The sequence below is a fragment of the Mastomys coucha genome, chromosome X (genome assembly GCF_008632895.1).
Source record: "Mastomys coucha isolate ucsf_1 chromosome X, UCSF_Mcou_1, whole genome shotgun sequence".
Classification (NCBI taxonomy): Eukaryota; Metazoa; Chordata; class Mammalia; order Rodentia; family Muridae; genus Mastomys; species Mastomys coucha.
Genome location: NC_045030.1, coordinates 53,589,846 through 53,596,210, shown reverse-complemented (window position 1 = coordinate 53,596,210; position 6,365 = coordinate 53,589,846).

The window sequence follows — 6,365 nt, the reverse complement described above, 5'->3', positions numbered from 1 at the left end:
ATATTATACAATCCATATACACTTTCAGCTTGTTTGTTCATGACAGTGTCTTGCTGTGTATAACATAAAGGTCTTGAGATCTTGCTTCCTCTATCTCAGCTTCTCTATTAGTAGTATTGTTTATTTCATGTTTTCACACTATACTATGGTTTTCAGAATAGCTCACACATTTTAAAAGTATTTATACACCCAAAAGAAGTTTAGACAATTAAATTGGGAGGGAGTTTTTAAGAGAACAACAAAGAGTAAGACTGAATGCTTTGCTTGATGTTTGTAACTCTTGTATCAAGTTACCACAGTAAGAGTCAAGATTTTATGGTCTACTAAATACAAAACAAACAAAACACTGTATATATTTATGTTCATTTAAGAAAATAGTAGTAGTGATGTATTATTTTGAAATATACAGTTAATACATCTGGAGTTATTTAAAATTTATGTTGAGAAAAACATGTATTTTCAGTATTGCTGTAGACAAGCATCTATATAATACTGTTAAATTGATTATTGTTTTATATCAAACAACTTTTATAATACTTATTTTTATTATTATAATATCTTATAAATTTTAAAGAATATGAAAAAAGATATTATAGGTATTGAAGGGGGGTCTCTGGGAGGAGTTTGGGTACAAAAGGAAAACAAGAATGTGGTTTAATCCTATTTACTTAAAATATGTTTTTAAATGTTAACAAATTTAGATAAATTGAAATAATATAAATTTTCTCATAATGCTATAAAACTTTAAAAAGAAAAAAACATGAATTGGAGAGGAGTGGATATGAAATAACATTCTGTTTCATCCATACAGTCATGTACAACTTAAAAATAAAATGAAATTCCTTGTACAAAAAATGCACAGAGAAATCTCAGCATCATTGTATTGAATGAAAGAAGCAAGAGCAAGACATAGAGGCTGAATGTTATATTGTTCCACTTACATAAACTTCTAGAAAAATTCAAATTATTATGACAAGAAACATTAGCTGATCACTCAAACAAGACACTGGATTCAAGAAAGCATGAAGGATATTTTTGAGAGAAGAATGCTTCTTTCATTGATTATATTATCTTTATACAATTTTACACATTTGCCAAAATTTGTAAGATCACAATAGATGAGTATTTTTTTTGCTGCTCAATAAAGCCAGCAAAACTAAAACTGCCATTCATAATAATTTGCAATCCTTTTAAGTAAGTTGGTGTACATCTAAAAACAGATGTGCATGATGGAAAGACTATAAACAACATTGAAAGACATAAATGGAAGGGACAATAGAAAATGTTTTCTCCTAGAGTCAAAGATCACCTAACAAAATCCCAATACCAAACATGAGAAGCCCTCTTTTGAGTTTTTGGTCAAGGCTGTCCACAAGACTCCAAAAACAATAGCCTGTTACTGTTTGCCTTGTTTGTCCCCAGCAGTGAAAAGTAAGTCCTTATTGCTAAATACATTATGAACTTCAAAATCAGGACCCAGAGACCCCTGAGATGGAACTAAGCTGAATGTCTGCTCCCTGAGGACTAGTTTTCATGGTATCAAAAAGCACCATACAAGCTTCCATAGAAAGACCAACAGTCCAATCCAACTATTGTCAATGAAGTACAACAACTGTTAACATCACATGATAACTCTTAGCATGCAGTCGTGGCACTCATACTTTGTCAGTAACTAAAAACTCCCTAATTAGATTTGATATCTGCCCAAAAGAAGGAAGCCATGCTGGTACTAAACCTAGCTAAATACTCAGTGCTAGCGATGTCATAGATATTGAAGGACAACCTATGCCCACTACTTTACTAAACCAGAATAATAACCCCTAACAATAATCTATAAGTATTTGTTATTAGACCCACAGCTAAATGTAGTCTTTATCATCCCTCATCAAGGAAACTTTGCAACAGATAGAGAACGTTACAGGAAACTGCAATCAAAATGCAGAGTTGTGAGCACAGTTCCATTAGATATGTCTACAAATCACTCCTCATCTAAACTTCAGAGAACATTGCACAAGAAAGGGCAGAACGATTGCAAGAGTCAAATGATCAAGGATATGACATGAGACAATGCCTAATAGTAACTACACTCACAGTTTCACCAACATGACTGCCTAAAGATGGACTTGAACAAGGAAGACACCAATAGACATGCCAGAGAGTATGAGGGAAATCCCATGAGGCCTCAACTCTACACAAAGAATCACAGACAACTGAGGAATACTGGGAGCAGGAGAAACACACTAATCAATTATCCAATACAAAGTAGTCAGACTTGAAAACCTACATACAAGTAGCATCAATCAGACTAAGCAGGTTATATTTAGCTATATATGTAATGCACACAATAACAATTAGTGAAAAAAGGCTATGTAGTTGAAAGAGAATGAGGAAGGGTATATGGGAGGCTTTGGAGAGAGAGTCAAAAGGGAGAAATGCTGCAATTGTGTATTATAATATGCAAAACAAAAATGTTTTTTAAAAGGATAATTCAACCAAAATATGTCTGCTCTCTCAAAAATTAAATACTACATTAGTTAAAAATTCCAAAGGATGTGCTTTATGAAACTTGAAAAGCTGATTATAAAATCAAAAAATCAAGAATATGCAAGATAATTTGAAGAACAAATAGAAAGGACTAGTCATACAGATAGCAAAATTCCGGATGACCACATAATTACAAGACTACATTGTTTGAACAGAAAGGCAACCAGATTACTGGGAAAGAAAAGATACTTGGGCACAAATTTGAGAACACAAGGAACATTGGTGTATTGCATAACTCACATTTCAAGTCAAGGGAAGGGTTTAATTATGTAGAGAGGATCACATACTCATATTGAAACAAATTAAATCAGTTTCCACATTGTGTGATGTACAGAAATAATTTTCAGACAATTTTTAATAAGTGGATGATAGAATAATTTTAAAATTTTGAAAGAAATTTCCAATCCTTTTTGAACATTTCAAAATAATTTTATTGGCTTTTTATATCTTAGGATTGGTTATTAAGTTTTTTCTTTGTACGGTTTTAAATCTATACATCTATTTGGTGTAGTTTGATTTGGTTTTCTTGTGTTTATTTAGGAAGTGACTTCTTGAATAAGACACAAACCCCATCCCTTAAGTTTTAAAGGGTTTATTCACTTGACCATATCAAGAGTCAAGACACACAATCAACAGACAAATAGTAGGGAAAAGACATTTGAAACAAGTAACATACAACTATGGACTGCACAAAGGATCACATCCATTAAAACAAAGTTAGGACTGGCAAGATGGCTTACTGACTGCTCTTCCGAAGGTCCTCAGTTCAAATCCCAGCAACCACATGGTGGATCACAACCATCCAAAATGAGATCTGATTCCCTCTTCTGGAGTGTCTGAAGACAGCTATAGTGTACTTACATATAATAATATATAAATTTCAAAAAACAATCAAAGTTAATTATACAAAGGTATTAATGGCTAATGCACAGAATCCATAACATCAGATGAAAAATTGCATGTACTCGTTATTAATCAGAGAGATGCAAATTAAATTAGCATAGTGATAGTAGTCGTTACTCATCAGATTGCCCCAAATAAAAACATCTGCTGATATCAAGTGCCAACAAGAATGTGGGCAACAAAGTGTTCTACATAACTTTGGAGAAGAAGTTGGCAGGAATCTGTGAAACTAAAAATATGCATATATTGCATCAGCAATTTAACTCCTTGGCTTCTGAAGGAATTACTAGGAAAATATTGATCGATACTCATTGTGACTCTTATAAAAGCTAAAATATAGTAAAATAAATACTTATTCTTTCCTGATACCATAAAATTTCAGGTTTGCAATTTATCTGCTTTTTCAATGTATGAGAATATCTGACACCTTTGTTAATCTTTGCAACCTCAAAACAGACAGTTGAGAAATATAAGTATATACAGCACTATCTTTCTTTTAACATGTAAGCAATGATGGGAGAGACAAATAACCCACCAGCATTCAGTGCAGCGATGAACAGATTCAGTCAGCAATGCATTCCTGAGGAATGAAAATACTCAGAAGTTGGGGGGCAGGTACAAGAAAGGTTCGACTAGTTCCTAAGAACACTATGAAAACTTTAAAATGAGGAAGATCTGATCGACATGTGTTCCAATGCAGAAATAGCTCCAAGATAAAATAAAGCTTCATAAAAGCATTGTGCAATGTGTTATCATTATTGCAAACACATAGAAAAATAAGATATGTTCAGGATAGTAGAAGCATCCAACACTCCCTCTGGTGCCCACAATGACCTCCTTTTAGGAGCTGCACCTTAGAAGGGTAACCAGTAAACTAGTAGTTAGTGGGGGACTTGCTTCAGCTGTGCGAATTATGCTCTCTGTGAAAATTATATATTGTTCATGAAATCTAGTGTTTTAAAAACACATAGATTTAAAACAAAACGTTGCTCTGTGTGACTTTTAGACTGGCTAAGAAAAGTTAGATGACAGAGACTCTGGGTATGAGACTTGAGGTTGTTCTCTGGCCTCCATCACATGTGCACATACATGTGCATGCACTTTCACACAAACACTTGTGAACACATACACCACACAGGCACAAAGGATGCTTACATTTAGTATAAAAGAGACAGGAATGGGATTCACAGAAAGATTCTGCTCCACTTCTAAACTCTTTTATGCATAACCTGGAAAGCAGTAAAAGCACATAAACAAGTGCCAAGGAAATGAACTCGGGAGACACATACAATCTGTCCAAGAAGGGATTAATGACAAGGTAACTGGTTTGAAAAACTGCCTCTGACAGCTTGTGTAAGAGGGCTTATTATTTGATTATAAAAGCCAAACTATAGCAGTTGTGCTGTTAATTGGTATGCAGAATTTACTTAAGGTTCTCTGAAGGTTTGAGGGAAAAGGAATTTGAATAGTTTCAGGTTGTAGTAAATGATATAAATGGTAAAGCAGAGTTCTACTTCCAGTTTGGAGGATCAAAGCCTCCTTGAACTTCAAGACAAAACCATCTTCAACTTCTGTGATCAGCAAAACCATTCATTTCTTCTATAAAAATGCTAGTAGAATATATTGTAGAGTTTACTAGCTAATACAGGGACTCCTCACACATCACTGCTTTTGAGTCAAACAACCTTGTAAGGTCAGCAGGACAATTCAAAGTAGGAAAAACTGGGTCTGCATGAATTTAAGTGACACAAAATTGTGCAGGCATAAAGTTATCTGGGTTTAAAGCCTTGATTTTAGTCATTAGTTTCAGCACTTTTAGCATTGTGCCCTCCCTCAAACTACTGCTTGGTACTTTCAACAGCTTCTGGAGTCTGACCTAGATGGATGGTGCGTTTGACCCATATGACATGTCACATACTCCAATATCCAATTTCACACCATTAGTCCACAGTCAGTGAATAGGAGTTCAGGATGTCATGAGAACCCAACATCGATCTCTCAATTAAAAAGCAAAGCTCCCCTGGGAGCCAAACTTAAAGATAATTGGTTTTCCAGCTTCTGCTTGCAGAAGGTTGTAGGAGAGCTTAAAAGGGAGGAGATACATTGGTGAGCACTGTGCTCATTCTAAACCCAAAGGAGGTCATGGCAGAGGCCAAAAATGCTTTTATCACAACCCCCTGAAAACTAAACATACCTTCAGGTAACATACTCCTTACTTGTCCTTTTTTGGAGGCCTTGGATGTTCAAGGAATTTCAAAAATCATGATTGTTTAGAAACAGAAAGAATGGTGTAAAGCTGTGATTCTTATGCTTCTGTGCTGCTGGATCATCTCCTGGTTAGAGAACACAGGAATGTTACTGAGAAGCAGCTACTCTTTTTAGCATCTTACTTTGGTCTCCTCAACCAAGTGTCTGGGGCTCTGAAAATACAGATGGAAAAAGAAGACAGGTATGAAGAAAGCAAATTGAACATCTTTATAATGGGCTCATCATAGATATCTAAGGATGGCGTAAGTCACCAAATTCAGATGGAAGGAAAACGATGAGGTAATTAACTTTATACTTACTATCCACCTTCAACTAACTGCATCTTTTCAAAAATATTCTTTTTCTGTCCTACCTTAATGCAGAGCCTCCAGTTATACTTTTTTCTCATCCTAGCCCCTCCACTTTCTTCAGAATCAGTACTTGCTCAATCACACATCCCCTTGTATGTCTTTCCTCCCTCCTTCTCTCTCTATTGATATTGTTTGCATATGAATGTGGTTAAGTTTCTCCTTTACAAATAAGGGCAAGAATGAACCTTCCATCAATCCTCTCTTTCTTCTATGTCTGGTTTCTCTCTCTGTGTCTGTCTGTCTGTCTGTCTCTCTCTGTCTCTCTCTGTCTCTCTCTGTCTCTCTCTGTCTCTCTCTGTC